Below are 24,467 nucleotides of genomic sequence, written 5' to 3' on the forward strand. Positions count from 1 at the left end.
GATGTGCACTACGTTTCAGCATTACCACTAAGTTTACCTGGATGTGCAAGTACTTATCACACCTTCTCATTTCTAGGAGGATATCTCCAATCCTTGGTGTGTTCAGATAACAATTAGCTTTCTGTTGGGTCAGAGGAGATTGTCCCTAATCATCTATGACTTAGCAGCCAGATTATTCTCTATAGGTGTGTGTCCTCTTGGAAAAATGTGAATCACTGAGACCTGCTCCCGTTTTAATTGTAGCATTACTCTTGAATATTCAGACCATGAATTTCTTTTGTTGGAACATTTAAGCAGTTTTGAGATGCTAAGGAGAAAATAGTTTGATTTCTTTCTGCATGAAACTGTTATAGACCCATTTTGTTGTTGGTTTTATATATTTTTATATATTTTTTGTTGATGTTGTTGATAAACATTTATTTTGTTTATTTATATGCGGTGCTAAGAGTGCTTAACACATGCCAGACAAGTACGCTACTGCTGAACCACAGCCCTAGCCCTACTGTTTTTAAGTAGCAGGCAATAAGAAACTGAGTATAGTTACCAAGACCTTGGAAGACACAGATATTATTACAACTGCATTTCATCAGTTTGAGGAGTTCCATTAAAACACTTTGAATTTTAATGGAGAGACAGGAAAGCATATACTATTGAGTAGATTCAAGACAAGGGTGTGCAAAATCTATTTCAGAAATGGCATAGGTTTTTATGGGCCGATGAAAAATAGTACATTTTGTTCTAGATGAGCATTTGCCTTTATGAAAAATTTCCAGCTAGATATTTTCTGTACTGTGCCCCTGCTTGTATATTCTCCATCCTCTTATTCTGCAAAACTCAGGAACATTTCTGTTCCTATTCTAATTATACACTCTCTTTCAGCTAAAGCTTATCAAGGACATCACTGATATTGACTTTAGGAAGGTAACCAACTACTATTCCTAAACTGGTTTGCAAATATATATTTATAGTCTTGCTATTTTTACCTACTTGCTTAGTTATATTAGTTTCTTATGAACCACAGACATCAGGAAATAGAGAATTCAGGAGCAGAAATGTATATTATGGGGAAAATAAAAATATTTACCTGTTTACTTCCTTTCCATTTGTCATTAGGTTTGTCAGCAAAGTTCTAAAAGACCTGTAACATTAGATATTCTAATAATCCCACTTTGAATTAGTCTTTTCTTATTACCAGTAAAGAGCAAAGAAAAATAATATCACTAAGAAATGAGTATTTCTTAAACCTTCTCACTTAAACATGTGTTTCTCTTATTCAGATGGAGTTCCTGGGATCATAATTTACAGAGTGTGTTTATTTCTGCTAGAACATCAAGCATCATATTGACCATAACTCATTATCAACACATTTGCTTTCAAAGGTTTGAAATGCTAGGTTAGTTGCAGGTTCAAATTTCAATTTATTTTATTCCCTTTGAACTCTGCTAAATAATCTAATTCCAAAAATCCAACATGAGCAATATATTTTTCAGTATATGTGAGAAAGCAACTGTCATAATCTAATATTTTGGTGTATAATGTGACTCATAAATGATTAAATTTTTATTTTAACAATATATTATTTGTGATCATTTCTAGAATGTCAATTCCTTACATTCTATTCCAGAACATTGTTCATTAAATGTATCAACTTTGAAACACGGTAAATACAGGTTGTACCTTTATAATATCAGTGCAAAAGTTGCAGTCATGGAAAGAGATTTGATTCAGTGCATCAGAAGATACCTTAATGAATATAAATCAACTTCCTTTAATGCCTCATCTAGTTCCCAAGCAAGACAGTGTAGAGACAAACTATGTTATGAATAAGTTATAAAATGTTTGATTTTAATATTCAAACAGATATATTAGTTAAAATAAGTATATTTTAACAATTTCCACATTTTTATAATGATGTTAGAAATATCTGGATTAGTTTCTTTTATTTTCCCAAAGTTCACAATTGGGGTTTATTTGTCCTAAAATGGAGTTTACATTTCTATTACCTGTACTGTAAAGACACTTTAAAGATTCCCGTCTGGGTTTTAGATTCTAATCTCTTGCAGCTACTAACTCAGTTGTTGACCTCAGAGATTAAATTAAATTTTATGTTCTTAATTTTTCTTACCTATAAATCATTAGTATAGATTAAATTATTAAATGATGCTTTGCAATTCTACCCCTCATAAGTCTGCAAATAGTACAAATATCTTATATGCTTATCTGAATTTTTAGTTTTGCTGTTGTTGAGAAGATTCTTTGGAAAATACATAACACTTTAGAACTATGATTTTTGTAAACAGATTAAGATAAAATAACATATTACATATGCATAGATTAGAAATACCTCCACATCTCAACAATCTGAAATTTCACTCATGAACAAACTCATCTGATTCAAATGAAAACTTTGAAATAATATAAAATTCTGAGTCACCAAAATGTCACACTTAAAAAAAAGTTATTTCCTAAAGTTTATGAACAAAAGTGCTATCTAATTATTTAATACCCAATGAGGTATCAGAACCGATTGCAACCAATAGATATATGTTTGATATATGTTTGATGACATCCTTTGGTTGCATAAAATTATATTTAAAAAGTTATTTACACTGAAGTTAGAAATGACATTTTATCTATGATTTATTTACTTATCACAGTTTCTTATAATGATGTGCTGAGATGAACAACAAAACCCTGTTTGAATTCCAGTGGGAAAAAATTACTATGTTAAATTAGCCAAGCTTCCCAGGGATATAGAGAGAAGGAATGGTATTCATAGTGTTCTTAGATAGCCCTGCTGATATATGAATATTGTTTGATTGTTTAGTCTGTTTATTTTTTTTTTTTTGAACCAGGTATTTATCCCAGGGATGCTTTACCACTAAGCCACATCCCCAGCCCTTATTTTTATTTTTGAGACAATGTTTCACTAAATTGTCTAGGACTTCACTAAATTCTTGGGCTAGAGCTTAAAATCCTCCTGCTCAGCCTCCCAAGTCACTGGGATTACAGGTATGGCCCACCATTCCCAGCATCCTGTTTACTCTTAATTAACATGCAATTCTAGCCATTTAGTTCTAAGTTGATAGGAAAACATCAACCAGTAGTGTTGTCATACCTCATGAAACATTTAGAAATCTAGAGTAGTTAATAAATCAAAACACATAATACCATAATTTAATATGGATGAAGGGTCTACTAACATTAACACCCAAAATAGCATTTTAATTACAGTAAAATAATTATCATATTGATTTTCCAAGTTAAGCTATTAACTTATATTTGTAACTTAAGAATATAGAGAAGCCTATAATACATTTTCAAATTATTTACATCTAAATTTTGTAAAATAGAAATTTAAAAGTTTCAAGGATATGTGAGAAAATATGGCCATTAACAATTGTTCTTCATTTTATAGAGGACTATCATTAAAAAACAAACAAACAAAAAAACCTGAATGGTCTCTTCTTGTACACTTCTCTACTCATTACAAACTTGCTTTCACAATAAATTGACAGAAATTATGGTTGAAGAAGCATAGGCATTAGACTAACTACACAGACAAACAATGGAAGTTCATTAATATTAGAAACTTATTTCTCATCAGAAACCAGGGAAGTCAGAATACTATGTGATGACATATTTAAAACACTGAAAGAAAAAATAAAAGAAAATACGTTCTTTCAACTTCTGTATCAAAATCTATAAGGATAATATAAAAGTTAATTATATAGGTAAATTTAAAATCCAGGATTCTTATATGTTTGCTTCATAATTCTCCTTTTTATTTCCTACTTAATTAAAAAGTGTTGAGCAAACACAATATATAGACGTGATTAATTTTTGAACATAGCAAAATAAAGGGGAGGAGGAAATGCTATAGGAACAGTTTTTATATGCTAATGAAGTGAAATTGGTGTAACTTCAAATAAGATTTCAATAAATTTAAAGATGTCATTTGTAATTTCTATGAAAAAACAAATAAAATATAAAAAATCCAAACACTTACCAAAGTGCATGACAATGAAATAAAATCATATATTCAAATGCCATTATTTCATATATATATATATATATATATAAAATATATATATATATATATATATATATATATATACATATATATATATATATATATTACAACTGCATTGATGTATCACTTTAGAGTCACTAAAATGACTATAATTTAAAAAATAAAAAGTGTTGGAGAGTATGTGGAAAATTTGGAACTCTGGTACATTTCTGGTAGAATTGTGAAATGGTACAGCTACTTATACAAAACAGTATGACAATTAATCAAATAATTAAGTATGCATTCCAGAAATTCCAATAGTTATTGCAACCAATAGATATATGTTTTATATATGTTTGGTGACATTCTCTGGTTTCATAAAATTATATTCAAAAAAATATTTACACTGAAGGTAGAAATGACATTTGATATATGTCCTAGGTATATATCCAAAATAACTGAAAATAATTAAAAATATTTATAACTGTTCATAGTAACACTAATCACAATAATCAAAAGATGTAAATAGCTCAATGTGAACCAATAGGTAAATGAATAAATATATTGTGGTATGTACATATATTGAAATATTATTCTGCAATAAAGTAAATGAAATAATGATATATATTTCAATGTGGACAAATCATCAAAACATTATGCTAATTTAAAGAAACTAGATACAATGTGTCATATATTATGTGATTCCATTAATATTAAAAAATCAAGAATAAACATATAGGATAAAAAGTGGGTAGAATTGTGGTTTGTGGCAGCAGGAAAAGAGTGACATGGGAGAAATTACCTAATGTAAGGTCTTTTATTTGGAATGCTGGAAATATTTTATAACTAAGAAGAGGTGCTGATATGCACTGATGTGAATGTACTAAACAGCATTGAATTGTTCTTTTTAAAGTGGGTTAATTTGTTTTGTGAATTTTACTACAATTAATTTAAAAAGAAATATTTAAAGGATGTTATAAAATTAAGGAAAGAAAAACTTATCTCCAGTCTTCAATCTTAAAATTTTGATATTAATCGTGATGTATTTTCTCATATAGATAGATCAATACATTTATACTTCATTTTAATTGCTATTTTTCCCTAAAGCAAAATCATCCTCCACATTCCCACTTTACTTGTATAATCTCCATATTCCGATAAATGAAATATTTGTACCTGGATATTATATGCATTGGCCAGAGACCAGGCTAGCATGGAATATATGTACACACACACACACACACACACACACACACAGACACACACATGTATGTTGTGTTTAAAATAAATAACTTCTTAAGAGAAAAGAATCAACTTCCACTTTGTAGGCCCAGGTGTCATGAAAATATTTTATTGGTTTAAGTGAAAATAATTGATGGCATCAAAGGAATGATCACTTCAAATCTCTAAGCCTCTTAGAGTTTTCTCAGATTTCAAACATGTTTTAGAGTGAGATGACATTTAACAGGTTTGGGGTTTGTTTTTTCTTTTCACTTTCACAATTTTCTGTGAACTAATTGTTTTTTGGTCTCAGTCAATTTCTGAGACTGGACATTGATTCAAAGGTTACAACATAAATCAATCATGGACATTTGTTATTTTATGAGTCACAAAGCTCTTTACAGAATTCTGTAAATGTATTTCTACTAACTATCTGTCCAATCAAAATGCCATCTAACTGGTTTCCCTTTATGTATTAGTAATCAATATACAACATTCTTTTGAAGCAGCAAAAATCAGTTGCTATGTTTAATAACCCCAAATCAAGGTATTTTGGATACAAACCTCAGCCCCATTGGGTGCAAATCATATAATATGTGTCATATATTTAACTTCTTATTTCTTATTTTTAAGAGATATCCAGCAAATTTTTTATTCACTTAAAATGTGTACACAAACATCTTAATTAATAAAATAAAAGAAATCCACAATATTAATTGTATTGTTACTGTGTTCCCATTATCTCATGAAAACTAAATCTAACCTTCTTGCAAACCCTAAGAGGTCCCACCACCTTCCACATGTAGGAAGCTTTCCACCTGCCACTTATCCACTCACAGCATGATTGGCCAATGATTTTTTTTGTTTGTTTGTTTGTACCATTTCTAAAAGAAATTGATTTTTTTGTTTGTTCTAATTAGTTATACATGACATTAGGCTGCACTATGACACACCATACATAAATGAAGTATAATTTCTCATTTTTATGGTTGTACATGATGTAGAATCACACTAGCCATACAGTCATATGTGTAAATAGGATAATAATGTCAGATTCATTCTACTATCCTTCCACCAAATACCCTCTCTCCTCCTTTCATTTCCCTCTACCTAATCTAAAGTAAATATTCTTCCCTAGTCACCCAAAACTTATTGTGAATTAGCATCTATATCAGAGAAAACCATCAGCATTTGTTTTTTGGGGGGATTTGCTTATTTTGCTTAACATAATATTACCCAACTCCATCCATTTACAGGCAAATGCCATCATTAATTTTTTCTGTAATACTAACTAATAGTCCATTTTTTCTATATACCACAATTTCTTTATCCATTCATCTGCTGAAGGGCAACTAGGTTGGTTTCATAGTTTAGCTATTGTGAGTTGTGCTGATATAAACATTGATGTGCTTGTGTCACTGTAGTACTGAATGATGAATGGATAGCAGGGTAGAACAAGGATAAAATAAAAAAAATACCTACAGATAAATGAGGATAGCAAAACCAAATATGAAAATATCTGGGACACTATGAAGGCAGTGCTGAAAGGAAAGTTCATTGCATTGAGATCATTTATTAAGAAAATAGAAAGTCAATGAATAAATGACCTAACATTACATCTCAAAGACCTATAAAAAGAAAAACAAACAAAATAAAAAATTAAAAATTTGAAAAAATAAAAAGTTTGTGCATTGAAAAGATAAATAAAATTGATATACCAGTAGCTATGCTAATGAAAACAGAGAGAAAACACAAATTACTAAAAATATATGATGAAAAAGGAAGTATCACAATGAACACTCCTGAAATACAGAAGATAATTAGAAATTATTTTGAAAATTTATAATCCAATAAAATAGAAAATCTTGAAGACATCAACAAATTTCTAGAGACGTGTGACCTACCCAAACTGAATCAAGAGGACATACACATTTAAACAGACAAATTTCAAGGAATGAAATAGAAGACACCATCAAAAGCCTACCAATCAAGACAAATCCAGGACCAAATGGATTCTCAGTCAGATTCTTTTTTTAAAATTTTTTATTGGTTTTTCAGAACATTACAAAGCTCATGACATATCATCTTTCATACATTTGATTCAAGTGAGTTATGAACTCCCATTTTTACCCCAAATACAAATTGCAGAATCACATCAGTTACACGTTCACAATTTTTACATAATGCCATATTAGTGACTGTTGTATTCTGCTGTCAGATTCTAAAAGACCTTCAAGGAAAAATTAACAGCAATATTCCTCAAAGTATTCCATAATATAGGAAAGGATGGAACCCATCCAAACTGATTGTATGAGGCTAATATCACCCTGATACACAAATCATAGAAAGACACATCAAAGAAAGAAAATTTCAGACCAATATACTTGGTGAACATAAATTCAAAAATTCTCAATAAAATTCTGAAAAACTGTATACAAAAGCATATTTTAATGATAGTGCCACATTATTAAATGCAATTCATCCCAGTGATGCAAGTTTTGTCCAACAAATTGAAATCAATAAGTGAAATGAATCACATCAATACATTTAAAAACAAGAATTATATGGTCATCTCAGTAGTCGCAGGAAAAACATTTGACAAAATACAGCATCCCTTCATGTTCAATACACTAGAAAAACTAGGGATAATGTGAGCACACCTCAATGTTTTAAAAGCTTCCTAGGCTAAGCCCAAGGCCAACACCATTCTAAATGGAGAAAAAAATTTAAACGCATTCCTTCTAAAAACTAAAGCAAGACAGGGTTGCTATCTTTTAAGACTTCTGTTCAACATAGTCCTTGAAACTCCAGCCAGAACAATGATGCAGATGAAAGAAATTAAAGGGATACAAATAGGATAAGAAAAACATCAAAATCTCACTATCTGCCAATGTCATTATTCTTTCTTTAGAAGATACAAAAAATTCCATCAGAAAACTTCTAGAACTAATAAATGAATTCAGTAAAGAAGCAGGATATAAAATCAACATCCATAAATCAGATGTTTTCCTATATATCAGTAATTAATCTACTGAAAAACAATTTAGGAAAATTGCCTCATTCACAATAGCCTCAAAAAGAAAATACTTGGGAATCAATCTAACAAAAGAGGTGAAAGATCTCTACCATAAAAATTACAAAACAGCAAAGAAAGAAATTGAAGAAGACCTTAGAAGATGAAAACACCTCCCATGCTCCTGGATATGCAGAATTAATATTGTGAAAATGGCCATACCACTAAAAGTGTTATACAGATTTAATGTAATTCATATTAAAATCCCAATGACATTCTTCTTAGAACTAGAAAAAAATTCATGAAATTTATTTTTAAAAATAAGAGACCCAGAATAGCTAAAGCAATCCTTACTAAGAAGAATTAAGCAGGAAGCATCACAATACCAGACCTTAAAACTATGTTACAGAGCCATAGTAACAAAAACAGCATAGTATTGGCACCAAAATAGACATATAGACCAATGGTACAGAATAGAGGACACAAGATAAAACTTGAAATGGAATTACCATTTGACCCAACTGTCCCACTCCTCAGTTTATACCCAAATAAATTAAAATCAGCATACTACACAACAACTTTATAATAAGTTATCTCATACTAAACAAAGGTGTCAAAAACTTTCACTGGAGAAAGCTAGCCTCTTCAACAAATGGTGCTGGGAATATTGGAAATCCACATGTAACAAAATGAAATTAAACCCCTCTCACCCTGAATGAAACTCAACTCAAAGTAGATCAAAGACATGGGCAGTAGAACACAGACCCTGCCCTACTACAAGAAAAAGTAGGCCCAAATCTTCACCATGTTAGTGAAGGAACTGACCTCCTTAACAAGACACCTAAAGAGCAAAAAGTAAAATTAAGAATCAGTAAATGGGATGGATTCAAACTAAAAAGCTTCTTCAACAAAGGAAATAAGAAAGTGAAGAGAGAACCTACAAAATGGGAGAAAATCTTTTCCATATGCACCTCAAATTGAGGATTAGTCTCCAGGATATATAAAAAACTCAAAAAACTTAACAAATAATAACCCAATCAATTTGTGGGGGAACTGAACGGAAACGTCACAGGAGAAAAAAATATAAATGGTTAATATATATATAAAAAAATGTTCAACATCTATAGCAATTAGAGAAATAAAAATTAAAACTACACTGAGATTTCACTTTAGTCTGAATAGCAATTATCAAGTATATAATTAAAATTAAGTGTTGGTGAGTATGTGGGATAAAAGGTACACTCATACATTGCTGGTGGAACTGCAAATTGGTGTGATCATTATGGAAAGCAGTATAGAAATTCCCCAGAAAACTTGAAATGGAATCACCATTTGACACAACTGTCCCACTCCTCAGTTTATATCCAAATGACTTAAAATCAGCATACTACACAACAACTTTATAATAAGCTATCTAATATGCAGTGATATCATTTGATTTTCATATTTTTACCTTTTTTTGTGAAAGTTCTTCTCATGTACAAATTAATAAGTATAATCATAGGCAAGATGTAGCTTTAATGATTAAATCTGACATTTTTTTTTCTTTTACTCCTTGAAATCTTCTAAATTTATTTCAATTTGCATACTTGGTTTTTAATTATTTATTTTAGTCTTTTTAAATAATAATTTTTATTCTATTTACTTATTTTTATGTGATGCTGATGATCAAACCCAGTGCCTCACATGTTCTATGTAAGCACTCTATCACTGAACCACAACGCCAGCTCTTATTTTAGTTTTTTTTGAATGAATTTAATCAGAATTTTCATCATTATTTTTTAACTGCATATTGCCCTGAATTTTCAATAATTGTTTTATATATTTTTCAGTGGTCTTCTTATACTCTTTCCATTGGTTTCATGCCTGGCTAGTCATTAAATGGACAAATTCATAGTCAGAAATGTATATTTCTTGTTCATGATTGACGCACTCATGATTCCTAATGGCTGTACTAAGAGGTTATTTTTGTGACCCAATATATATACCAGTAATGATCACTTCTCACCTCCTCCACTGTTACCACTTTACCAGAAGCCTCCATCATCTCTTACAATAAAATTGTAAAAACCTCTTAAGCTTTCTTCCACTTTTTACTCTTGGCCCCCTTGCTCATCTATTTTCAACAAAGCCACATGCAGGATTTTCTGGGTTTTTCTTCTTTTATTATTGATGGTGGACAAAGTATCATTCTGGGTATGCGTGTCAGTGGATGGATCCCTAGTGCATCTAAGTAATTCTTGCTGTTTAGAATACAGAAACCGTCCATAAACTTAACAAAAAATAACATTAATAAGAGGATCATATATAGTGTGAAGTTGTCATGTGGACTGCTGGTCTATCACTTTGTTGATTGGTTTGGACCTCAGTTTAGGTTAATTATACTATTCTTTTAATTTCTTACTCTCATTAACACAATTATTACTCTTTTTTTTTTTTTTTTGGTGCTGTGGATTGAAGCCAGGGCCTTGTGCATGTAAGGCAGGAACTCTACCAACTGAGCTATATCCCCAGCCCCAAGTATTACTCTTCTATTTAATGTTAAGATTTTCTCTTTTGCATTTTATGTATAATTCTACTCTCCTACCCACATAGGCACCAACTTTCATATATTGAATATATGTTCACCTAATCTACCTTACATAAGATTATTTACCTATTGAAAGAAACTTGGAAAATATAGTATTTGAGAGAAAAATACTTTTATTCATATAAATATAATTGTGCTTTAATTTTATTCTTATTTTCATTTATTTCCTTATACTATTTTAGATAGTAGTGCTTTGTTATTGATGATTATTGCAAATTTTTCTTCAACTAACCCTCTCTTAATTTTGCTTATGGCATATTTTGAAGAATACAGATCTTGAATTTAGCATAGTCAAATCCACCGATTTTTATATTTGTATTTTTAGAGTTTTGTTAATAATAGCTTTACTCATCTCCTCTTCTAGAAGAGAGACTCTTCAGATCTATATTGCATGTTCCTTTATATGCTGAAGAAACTGACCTTGGCTTTTTCTTTTCTCACAGCAGGATCACAAAACTTTGACAGGCCCTATGTGCCTTATCGATCTACAGACACCATAGAGAGATCTTTAACATCCTGCAGACTCCACACTCTTTCAGAGGTCTACTAGGCAATTTCTCAAACTAGTGTCCTCCCCCATAAATGCCCTACAGTTCACACAAAAGACACCAGCCTCTTGAGGCGAACCTTTACAATTTTCATTGATACCAATCCTTTCAACTTACTCCATACTGCTAAATTAAAAACCATCTTACTTGATGTGGTACTGTGTAACCTTGAAGAACCTTGCCCCTGCTTGTGCTCTCCTTTCCTTTACAAGGCTCACTCACTATAAGTGTTCCTATAACTCACAGACTTACCCACTAAGATAGGAAGAGTATTCTTCCACAGAAAGCTAACTGACCGAAGGTGTGATCTCTGAATCTCAAATAGTGTTCATTCCCTTTAAACTAAGCAACAGGAAAAAGAAAATAAGTATCACATCCTGCACTCTTACAACTTTAAAATATATGATTTAACACATCACAATTCCTATAAATTTATTTCATACACATTTCAGCAAATTAATGATAGTAGCTCCTGAAATTATACATAGTTATTAAATGTGAGTCCAATATGGTGAACAAGTGAAAACAAAATCAGAACTTCAGCTTAGAGATATTGAGAAATGCCATAGATTAATATTTTTAGAAATTAAATTATAGTACCCAAGATTACACTCAACTTTATTTTTGTTGGACAGTTACATCTAAGCATTTTATATTTATTTCATAAAATTTTCAATAAAAACCCTATCCATATCTAAAACCAGGTTCCTTATAAAAGGGATTTTTCATTTCTCTTAAAAGACACAATCCACTAGAAGGGTTACATTGTTTTATGATTACATTTGTCATCAAACTATTTTCATGTTGCTAAAAATGTAAATTATTTTTCAATATAGTTCTAAGCAAGTTTATAAATCTTTCCCTTATGTTGGAATTTTCTGTCTGTTTTAGAGAACTCATACAATAAATAAAATATCTAAAAAATATAGACTTTCTTCACCAATAACGTTGACAATTCTAATTTGAACACACATATTGCATTTAATGAAATTTATCATGATTTGGACATATTTTTATTCAGAACTTTTTTTCTACCTTTTAAAAACTTAGCATCCCCTTAAACTTGTTAATACTTATACTTTGGGGTCTTAAAGTATCACAAAGAATTCTTCATTTCATTGCAAAAATTTACACTTCATAATGTGGGCCCAAATACTTTATATCAGCCAACCATTTAAAAATGACTATTGAAGTAAAAATGTACAAACTCTCTAAAAGGAGTGTGATTTGTTTAAATTAATCACAGCATTTATCAATGGATTTAATTCAAATTATATTTGTCCATCACAAATGTATTAGAAACAACAAATTCATCATAACTTTACCTGCTCTGAAACACATATTTTCCATGTAACAGAGCCTCCAACAAAAGATAGAAATAAAGAAATTCAAGAAGAAACTACATTTAGTCAAAAGTTATTTAAGATCCACATGGAATATCGATGGCATTTTGAACAAATATGACCATTCATGGTATATTTTTTACTATATTGAACTATGTTAGGAACTTGTTCATATATCATTCATATAGCAAGCTTAAGATGAGTTTTCCTGTTCTTCTACAAATATCTTCCCAATAATATATGTGTTCTATCACAATTATAAATTCTTTCCCTAATACACTTTTAGGTTTATGAATGACCATCAGTGATCTCTTTTTTCCCATCAGGAACACAGGCTGTTTACTCAGCTTTCTGTGCCTTGCTGAATAAACAGTGAGATAGATAAGTCTGAGATAGATAAGTCCTTCTTATCAATTCTTTAAAATAATTACAGAGACTTCCATTTTTAAAATTTTATTGATTTATTTATTTTTAGTTTTCGATGGACCTTTATTTTATTTATTTGTATGTGGTATTGAGTATCAAACCCAGTGCCTTACACATGCAAGGCAAGCACTCCATCAGTGAGCCGCAAACGCAGCCTGATGTTCATTTATTTTTAAACACACATAAGTGTCTATGATCACACTGTAAAATAAAAGCCCTTGAAATAAAACAAGTTATATTTAATTGCACCTGTTATTTGACATTGCAACAGTAGGGTCTATTGACCCACATTGTGCTTTGACGTCCTTTAAAGTGACCTTAATAAATAAGATTCAACTTTAAATGAACAAAAATAAATTTATTGATTTTTACAATATGCTTATTTTTAGTCCTTATGCAATTTCCATCTCTCATGAATGCATCAGTTAAATTAAATTAAAATTTTAAATACATAAAATTTCAAATGTTTTACTCATACTTTTGGACAACTTGATATCAAACTGTTGATTTACCTTTGATATTCTTAACACTTAAAAATGAATGATTCCATTAAATATATCTATACCAGCCTGAATACTTAATAGGACTTTACAACAAACAACTTCTTAATAAGATTTATTTTACTCTAACAATTAATAAACCAAATTCACAGCAGAACAGCTTGGATTTATAAAATTTCATTTTTCATGTCATCAGGTCAGTATACGCTGAGTTACAAGTAATAGCAAACTCAAAGAATTTGGCTAAACAGAGAAGGATTTATTTTTGGACATGAGAAGAAGCCTAGTGTCAGGAAGTTCAAGGTTGTTAATGAGACTCAACAATGCCAACAGGAAGCCAGGATCTTTCTAACTTTCATTTCTGCCAATCATAGACTATGGAGGCTTTCATGTTTCAGGGTATCCAGTGGACATAAAGACTTTCTGACTTCAAAACTGGTTAGAGAGGAAGAGGGCAAAAGGTGAAATGATGAAGAGATTCTTCCTAGAAAATTGCCTTTTTATTAAGAATGGATTCCGTCCTGAGGGATTCCTACGTATACAGATATCTCATTGGATAGAATTATGTCACACACTTCCTGTAGCTCCAATGGAGGCTGGGCAATCAAATGTTCCATCTGAGCATATTGACACCCAGAATAAATTTAAAGTTCTGCTATGAAATAAAGGATTCACATATTTGTGGTAGAACATCAACAATTTGACACTTTTGAAATAACAACTGGTGTAATAAAAGTGGAGAACTATATGGCAAAAATATAGCATTATTTCCTCTATATAAATGTCAGGATTCTAGAGATATTTGAATAATTGGAGATCCCAAAAGGAGTTTAACAATTTTTTTTTTCAGATTCTTCTTGCATTTCCTTTGGCATGTAGAAGATTGTAGATATTGATAAATTCATTGCTCTTATCAGAAATGTTCTCATAGGCATTTTTTCCTTACTTATTAGAGACATTATAGGAAATCAAGAACTTCAAAAAATTTCTATATCAATAACTCAAACTTCAAAATGCTTCCAACACTAGTTGTACTTTCCTCTATATATTGATATAATCATTGAGCATATTGATTATGTCTATGACAGCATCAGATATAGCAGAAACTCTCTCCTGCATCCTGCATGGGCAGTGGAAATGGGGTTCCCCTTAGTGGGATGGGCTGGCTGAGAAATAAAAGCTAAAAAAATAGAACAACAACAACAAAAAAAAACACAGGACACAGAAAGTTTCAAAATCAGGGGGCAGGATGGGCAAGTCAATCACAATCAGATGAATTGAGCTTCTAGATTATGGCCAAATGGAACCATCACCTGCTTTATTTATATTGGGAAACATTAAGGCCTTCCATAGAACGTTATTCACCAAAAAACGTTTAAACGTGGACTGTTCAGTTCCCAACAGGTTATGCCCATCTTAAAAGCTACTATGAGAGATCTTCCTAGCAGAGCAAAGATAAAGGTCACATGCAATGGGCAATCTCTTGCTATGGGAGAGCCACAGATGATTCCCAAGGCCAAATCTGAATCTCCCTGTTTTCCATGCTGAGAGAAGACCCTCATGTAATTCACAGATGGCTTCCTGCAAGAAACCTAACTGGCCATTATTCAGTAAATTAGGAAATATTCATAAGACTATTCCTTTCAAATTACAAAAACCATAGTAAAAATCCTCCTATCATATGTGAACAAAATGAATAATGATAAACTATCTCCTTAACTTCTACTTACTGGTTATTTAACAGAATCTCTAACATGTTTCAATTCTGAGGTATTTCAAACACACATTTCCTGTCCAATTTCAATGATAAAATTACCTGACCACTGATAGACTATTTCTAAAAAGAAAAAAAAAAAAGATAATTGGCCAGTTCATTTAGACCTTACTAAGACACACATTTGAGAATGTGTCTCTACAGCATGTTAATTCTACTACTTTTCTACAGATATTTATGTATTTTGAAAATGAAATATACACATAAAATTATTTTTAGACAAGCCAAATTATAAGAGCCTTGAGGTGGGTATCACTTTACTTTCTAATATACATGTCATTTTAAGATTAATTTTATGATAGTTTCCTCTTATGCACAGGGGATATATTCCAAGACCCCCTGACATAACATACAGTACCAAAACCTAAATATACTTTATTTTTCCTGCACATACATACCTACAATAATTTGTAGTTCATAATTAAGCAGAGGAATATATTAATGACAATAATAGAGCAATCATAAAATTATACTGTAATAAAATTCCTGACATTAGTATTTATGTTTTGGGGCTATAATTAAGTAAAATAAAGGTTTATTGAATATAAATATACTGATAACATTGACAGTTTATCTGATGGCTTAGATAGTTACTATGTGACTAATGGATTGGTATAGTATATAGTATAAATATGAATGACAAAGGTATGATTCAAGAGTCAGGTTGAATGGAGCAGGGCAACACAAGATCTCATTAAACTACTAAGATTATATCACAAATTAAAATCTATTTGTTGAATATTTCTGTATATTTTCCATTCAATTTTTTTAATACAGTTGAAGTTGGTAACTGAAAACATGGAAAGTAAACAAAAACTGTATAAATAGGAACTACTGCATAGCTAAAAAACATACTACTAAAAATTAGATGTAGTCTTCTGTACTGTAGCATATTTCTGTCTTATCTAGGAATGTTTTATATGTTTTCAAGAGCAAATCCCATAAATTCAATTCCTACAAATTAACGAACATGTTATATTATTAAATTGAACAATTAAGTGTTCCTCTGATGGAACTCTTTCAATGGAAGGAATCATTGTTTCTGAGCTAACATGTGAAAATCAAACTAATTAAGAATTACATTATGGAACTAAAGAAGAGTTAGTGAAGGCAAGTCTCAATATATTGAATCTCAGAAAACAAGCCCTTCATATTTGAATAGAGAGCCATGTTAGATCTATACCTAGAACATTCAACTCAGCAGGATATGTTCAGTCTTGCTATGCATAAAGAAATATGCATCAGCTAAGAAAATCAAGCAAGCTTGGAAAACAGAGACCAAAATTGTGAAGCTTATAATAGTTCTTTTCTGCAACAAATAGTTCAGTTTAACTGAGAAGCTCTGAAGAAGAGAGAAAGTAGATATTGGAATATATGGCTCCTTTTATTTTTGTTTAGAATCTAAAAATATTTCAGCTGATATTAATTAGTAGCAATTTCGTTGAAAAGTGGTAGATTCCAAGTTGATATAAAAGAGCAATTTGATAGAAAGTTTTGTTTTTCCTACAAAAGGGGGAATTTCACAGTGGTGTGTATTAAAATAAATTCATGGGATAATTTTTGAAACTTATTGAGGGCTAGATGACAAACAATAAAAAGTATACATCTTGTATAATTTTTGATATATGTGGCATATATATGGTAGTTATATGCATACTTGATGTGTTTGCATGTGTATATAAATTATATACATTTGAATTTTTCCAAAATGCATCTATTGATGCCTAACCCTTGGTATGACTGTATTTGGAGGCACAGTAGTTAAAGAAGTTATGAAGGGGTTGCTTCTTTCTCTTCGAGACACCCCACATTCTCCCTGAAATATGTATCTTCCCTCCTAAGTAAACCTCTGTCTATGTCTCTGTATGTCTCTGTCACATATGCTAAGAACTCAGCTGGTCCTGAGTTGAGTTTCCCCTCCCTTCTGGATCTCCTCAGGCTCTTCTCCAGAGACCTTTTGTAACATGGGTCCACTTTAAACTCTGAATATAGCCTTTGCCACTCTGCCACTGCAACTTATTTTCAAAATGGACATGTTTCTTTCTCTACCTCTCTTTCCTTCTCCCTAATCTCTCCCCCTCCCTAATCACAGGGGAAACAATTTACCTTTCTTCTCCATTTTAGGCAGATTTACCTGTCCTTGAATACACACTCAATATAGGAATGAAGTAATCTGGACTTTGGAGATGTTACCAGAAGACCTCAGAAATTACTATCTCCCAAACTAACAAGTGAATTACAACTCTAACAGAGCGCCTGGAATGTAGCCTTTGATCGCCTATTTAAAAGCCCCCTATTTCTGCTGATAGGCAGAATCACAGCTTCTGGGACAGGAATCCCTGTGTTTCTCCTTTGCTAGGAAAGCAATAAACCTTCATTTTCCTTTTTCTCAAAAAAAAATTAAGGTTTACAAGGACCCTAATCCAAAATGATTGATGCCTTTATAAGAAGAGGAAGAGGCACTAAAAGCACCATCTTTAAATTGACAGATGTTCCAATTACTATGACTGTATAAAAATAATTATAAATATTAGTGAATTTAAATGATAATGATCTTTCTAAAAATTTGCATCATGAGTATCAATTAACTCAAATAAACTTGTCTCTGCTCTACTTACCATTAGGATACATGTTTACACCTGCTTGCACATGTCCATTTCACATGATATGGACTTCCTTACCACATGGTGAGTGATAAATAAGAATGAGCATTCCATTGTAAATATAGAACTAGACAGAAACCATAGTGCATTTTATACTTGTCTCAGAGATCAGACATTTATGACTCCCATCACATTCTATCTATTGATGCAGAAGCAAAGGATTGCCCAGGTTAAAGGGGAGAAAAAATAGAATCCATCTTTTGATAGTATATGATAACATTCTAGAAGATCATGAGGGATCCAAACTTTGATCTAATTGCTCTGGCAATTTTTGGAAAATAAAATCTGCCATATCAGTTTTCTGCATGTTAAGTTCAGTCTACATATTTGTATGTCTTAATATTTTTTGAGTACTTCTAAGGAGTGGGACTAGGAATTGAAGTGGGACATAAGCAGACATCCTTTTGATATTATATTTTTTGTATTTTTATTTTGACATAATCTTGAATTATATTTAAAGGAAATAATGCAACATGTAATATTGACATCTCTAAAATTTACTGGAAATCAATACATACATAAGCTGTCAGTGAATCTATTTTTAAGTAAATATATAGAGTGAAGTCTACTACTTTAATTTGACAAATGAAAAAAAAAAAGTTGCCCATTAATGGAAGTCACAGGATGAATGTATCAGATATTCCACACATTTCTGCCTCATGTCTGACATTATTGCTCAGTTTCCTACTACAAAGAAGTGCTTGGCTCACAGATACATCACCTACATTGTTGCTATTAGGCCATAATGTCATGTAACATGTACAAAATGTTTGCAGAATAGCAGTAGAGAACTGCAGAGAATGACATTAAAACTTCTTCTTGATTTAAGCTTCTGAAATGTATTATCATCAGGAGGGTTGCTGTCTGGAAACAATTAAGAAAGTATACTTTCCCTGTGGAATTCTCTTGACTTTTGTGGCTCCTCCTTTACTTCAGACAGATCTCTGTAAAATTGATTGTTTCTTCTCTGGCCCAATCTTCATTTTCAGGAGAGTGTTGCAAGGTTTGTTTGCCTTTAATTATTGGAATTGTATGACAAATATAATATGTACAGAACATTCTAGCATATCAGTATAAAATGTTTAATTCCAACTTTCCTATTTTCATTTAGAAATTTGGACATAATAAAGTGTACTTAGGCAGAAAGAAGATTGAATAAAGAAAGCCATGGATGAAGAGTAGCAGAAATAAAACAGTCCTATAAAGTGTGATAGGTGAGATGAGGGGGATTACTGATAAAATAAAATACTTTAATTTCACTGTACAAAGAGTATTCATACTGTGTACTATAACAGAATTTCGCATACCATTAAATCATTTCCCTAGGTAACTAATGCCTTTACTATCATGGATAACACATTCTTGTAAGTTATTATTCAAGTACCATACTGGTGAGAGCTCCCTTCATTTTGCTGGAAGGGATTTTGCAGAGTGCCCCTGTGAGAAACACATGACAGCAACATGCATCTCTCGAAAGCATAACCAATTTTTAAGGAGACAAAGCCAGAGGAAAATGTTGGTTAAAAAAAAAAAAAAGTCAATGCAGTTCTATGGCAAGGTGAGTTAATTTAGCAATGAGAAATTACCTAATTCAATAGTAACAACCAAAAATCAGGTGATTGTTTTTAGCCAATGTTGTTTAAATTAAGAATGAAACAGAGGTTTAGAAATATCTACTTAAAATTAACTAGAATTAAAATATTTAACAAATATTTTATTTTTCTATAGATGTCATTTCATGTTATCTAAGTAATTCAGACAAACGCAACATAATTTGTGGAATTATTTTGAAACTAATTGTGAATTACTAAATTCTCAAAACTAAGAAGATCTTTTATTCACTTCTTCAATTACAAGTAAGACACTATTTCTAGGAATAAATCAATATATATCACAGCTTACTGAACTACTAAATTGAAGCTTTCCTAGTGTTTTGTTCTGTTCTTTAGTGAAATAAAATAATTTGAGTGTATTTTACACAACAAAGTAAAATAACATTTCAAAATATTTGCCGAAGAGATTTCATTTCAGGGTAAATAATATACATATATATATATATATATATATATATATATATATATATATATATAACCTTTAAAGTCCTAAAGATTTTATTAAATGGTCCTATAGGACAACATCAAGGGGCTTTTTAAAGACTTAACAGCAATTGCAATGCACTTAATTTTTTCCCACAAATTTTCTTTCAAATATCAAATAGAATGGAAACACAGAGAAAGAAACCACTAATATTCTCTTGAGTAAAAATGTAATTTAGTAAGTTTTCTCTTGAACTGCAAGTAGAATCATGGAATCTCTGTAAGTGCAGCATTGAGAATGTATTACTACAAAACACTATAACACAGTTTGAAAGATAGGTAGACATAGAAATGCTGCTCAAATTATGATAGTATGTCCTTATAAATCCATTGTATATTTAAAATATCTAAATGCAAATAATTTAACACAAGTAAGTTAAACATCATAGCTTAGCAACACATTGTACTACAAAACCTCAGTTGTTTGTCCTTGTGATCATGTGACTGAATGGGAATGCTGTGACTCACTGCTCTTTCCAAATATTATAAGAGTGTTGTACTTCATGTTTCTATTCCAGGAAAAATTAAATGTGTATCACTTTTTTATACTTGTGAAGTAAAAAAAAAGTCTTAAATTGAGATCCATCTAAAAATAAAGATACGGATGTAGATGTAGATATAGACATATACAGCACTTTCAAACCTATGAAAAACAGGCAGTAATGCCTCAACTTTAATGATCAGTTATAATTCCTTTCACATTTGGTCATGCTTTCAATATTGTTGGTGGATATATATGGTATTCTCTTTTAACTATTTTATTTTTTTATGTTTTTAAAATTGATTTTACTTTTTAAATACATGACAGCAGAATTCATTGTAATTCTTATTACACATAATAGAGCATAATTTTTCATATATTTGTATATAAAGTATGTTCACACCAATTCATGTCTTTATACATGTACTTTGATTTTTTTGCGTTACAATTCTTATTACATGTACATACCACAATTTTTCATATCTCTGTATATAAAGTATGTTGACACCCAATTCATTTCTTCATGCATCTACTTTGGATAATGATGCCAATCACATTCCATCATCCTTGTTAATCCCCTTCCCCTTCCTTTTCCCTGTCACCTCTCTGTCCTATCTAGAATCATCTATTCTTCCCATGCTCCCCCTCCCTACCCCACTATGAGTCAGCCTCCTTATATCATTGAAGACATTCAGCCTTTGTTTCAGGGGGATTGGCTAACTTCACTTAGCGTTACCTTCTCCAATGCCATCCATTTATCTGAAAATGCCATAATTTTATTCTCTTTTATTGCTGAGTAATAATACTTTGTGTATATACGCCACATTTTTTTTATCCACTAATCCGCATCTAGGTTGGTTCTACAGTTTAGCTATTGTGAATTGTGCTGCTATAAACATTGATGTGGCTGTGTCCCTGTAGTATGCTGTTTTTAAGTCCTTTGGGAATAGACCAAGAAGAAGAAAAGCTGGGTCAAATGGGACTTTCATTCCTAGATTTCCAAGCAATCTCCATACTGTTTTCCATATTGACTGCATCAATTAGCAGTCTCACAAGCATTTATGAATGTACCTTTTTCCCCACATCCTCTCCAACACTTATTGTTGTTTGTCTTCATAATAGCTGCCATACTGACTGGAGTGAGATAAAATTATAGAGTGGTTTTGATTTGCATTTCTCTAATTGCTAGTGATGTTAAACATTTTTTCATATATTTGTTTATTGATTGTGTATCATCTTCTGAGAAGTGTCTCTTCAGGTCCTTGGCCCATTTGTTGATTTTTTTTTTCAGTTTTTTGGTGCTTAGCTTTTTGAGTTCTTTATATACTCTAGAGATTAGTGCTCTATCTGATGTATGAGGAATAAAAATTTGCTCCCAAGATGTAGGCTCACAGATTGTTTCTTTTGCTGAGAAGAAACTTCTTTAGTTGTGGTCCACTCCATTTATTGATTCTTAATTTTAATTATTGCACAACAGGAGTCTTATTAAGGAAGTTAGAGCCTAATTCCACATAATGTAGATTAGGGCCTACTTTTTCCTCTATTAAACACAGGGTCTCTGGTTTTATTCCTAAGTCATTGATCCTTTTTGAGTTGCATTTTGGGGATGGTGAGAGATAGGGGTTTAATTTTATTTTGTTGCATATGGATTTTCAGTTTTCCCAGCACTCTTTGTTGAAAAGTATATCTTTTCTCCAATGTATGTTTTTGGCACCTTTGTCTCCTATAAAATAATTGTAATTTTGTGGGTTAGTCTCTCTGTCCTCTATTCTATACCCTTGGCCTACCCGTCTGTTTTGGTGCCAATACCATGCTGTTTTTAGTACTGTTGCTCTGTAGTATAATTTAAGGACTGGTATAGAGATGCCACCTGCTTCACTCTTCCTGCTAAAGATTGCTTTAGATACTCTGGGTCTGTTATTTTTTCCAGATAAATTTCAGGACTGCTCTTTCTATTTCTATAAGGAATGTCATTGGGATTTGATCAGAATTGCATTAAATGTGTATAGTGCTTTGGTAAGTGTGGTCATTTTGATAATATTAATTCTGCCTATCCAAGAACATGGTACATCTTTCCATCTTCTATGGTCCTCTTTGACTTCATTTTTTAGCATTCTGTATTTTTCATTATATACATGTTTCACCTCTTTATTTAAGTTGATTCTCGGGTATTTTACTAGAGAGAGAGAGAGAGAGAGAGAGAGAGAAAGAGAGAGAGAGAGAATTTTATATTTATTTTTTAGTTATTGGTGGACACAACATCTTTATTTTATTTTTATGTGGTGCTGAGGATTGAACATAGCGCCCCGCGCATGCCAGGCGAGCATGCTACCACTTGAGCCACATCCCCAGCCCAAGTCTAAGTTATTGATTATATTATTGAGTTCTAGAGTTTTTTGTTCAGTTTTTGTTTGGAAGAACTTTTCAGTGATGAAATAGGTGTGTTAAAGTAAACCAAAATTATTATTTTATTGTCTATTTGACTCTTGAACTTGAGAAGAGTTTGATTGATGAACATAGATGCTCCATTGTTTGGGGCATATATATTTATGAATGTAAAGTCTTGTTGGTATATGGTTCACTTGAGCAATATGTAGTGTCCTTCTTTATCCTTTTTTATTAACTTTAGTTTGAAGTCTATTTATTTTATTTTATTATTTCTTATGAGGATGAAAACCCCTGTTGCTTCCACAGTGCATGTGAGTGCTGTGATTTTTCCCAACCCTTTGCCTTCAGTCTGTGGGTGTCTTTTCAAATAAGATGAGTCTCTTGAAGGCAGCATATTATTGGGTCTTTTTTTTTTTATCCAATCTGCTAGTGTATGTTTTTTGAATGGTGAGTTTAGGCCATTAAAATTTAGGGTTATTATTTGTACATGATTTGTGTTCCCAGACATTTCTGTTGATTTTTGCTATTTAAAATGGCTTGGTTTCTCCTTTAATTACATTTCCTTTAGTGTAATCATTCCCTCTGCTGATTTTCATCATGGTTTTTTATTTCATGGAATATTTTGCTGAGAATGATCTGTATTGCAGGCATTCTAGTTGTAAATTCTTTTAACATTTGTTTATCATGGAAGTTTTTTTTTTCTTTTTTCATCATCAAATCTAAAGCTTAGTTTTAACAGATATAAGATTCTTGGTTGGCATCCATTTTTTTTCAGAGTTTGATATATGTTATTCCAAGATCTTCTGGCTCTGAGGGCCTATGTTGAAACATCTACTGAGATACGAATCAGTCTCCCCTTATAAGTAAACTGATACCTCTGTCTTGAGGCTTTTAAGATTCTGTCTTTATTCTGTCTTCATTATAATGTGACTTGATGTAAATCTGTTGTAATTTTGTATATTTGGTGTCCTGTAAACCTCTTTTATTTGGTTTTCCAATTCATTCTTCATGGTTGGGAAATTTTCTGATATTATCCCATTGAAGAGATTGTTCATTCCTTTGATTTGAAACTCTGTGCCTTCCTTTATCCTAATAACTCTTATATTTGGTGTTTTCATGCTGTACCATAATAAATATTGGATGTTCTATTCATGGTTTGTACCTTTCTTCACTGTGGGATCAACTTTACTTTTCACATTGTATACTTTGTCTTCATTATCTGACATTCTTTGTTCCAAGTGATCTAGTCTGTTGGTTATGCTTTCTTGAGTTTTTTTTTTTTTAATTTGATTCATTGTATCTTTCATTTCAAGGTTTTCTGAGTCTATCTCTCTTGAAGTCAACTTTTGCTACCTGTATTTGCTCTCTTATCTGTTTGTTGGAGTGTTCAATTTTTGCCTGTATTTTTTTAT

This window comes from Ictidomys tridecemlineatus, chromosome X (genome assembly GCF_052094955.1).
Source record: "Ictidomys tridecemlineatus isolate mIctTri1 chromosome X, mIctTri1.hap1, whole genome shotgun sequence".
In the NCBI taxonomy this organism is placed as follows: Eukaryota; Metazoa; Chordata; class Mammalia; order Rodentia; family Sciuridae; genus Ictidomys; species Ictidomys tridecemlineatus.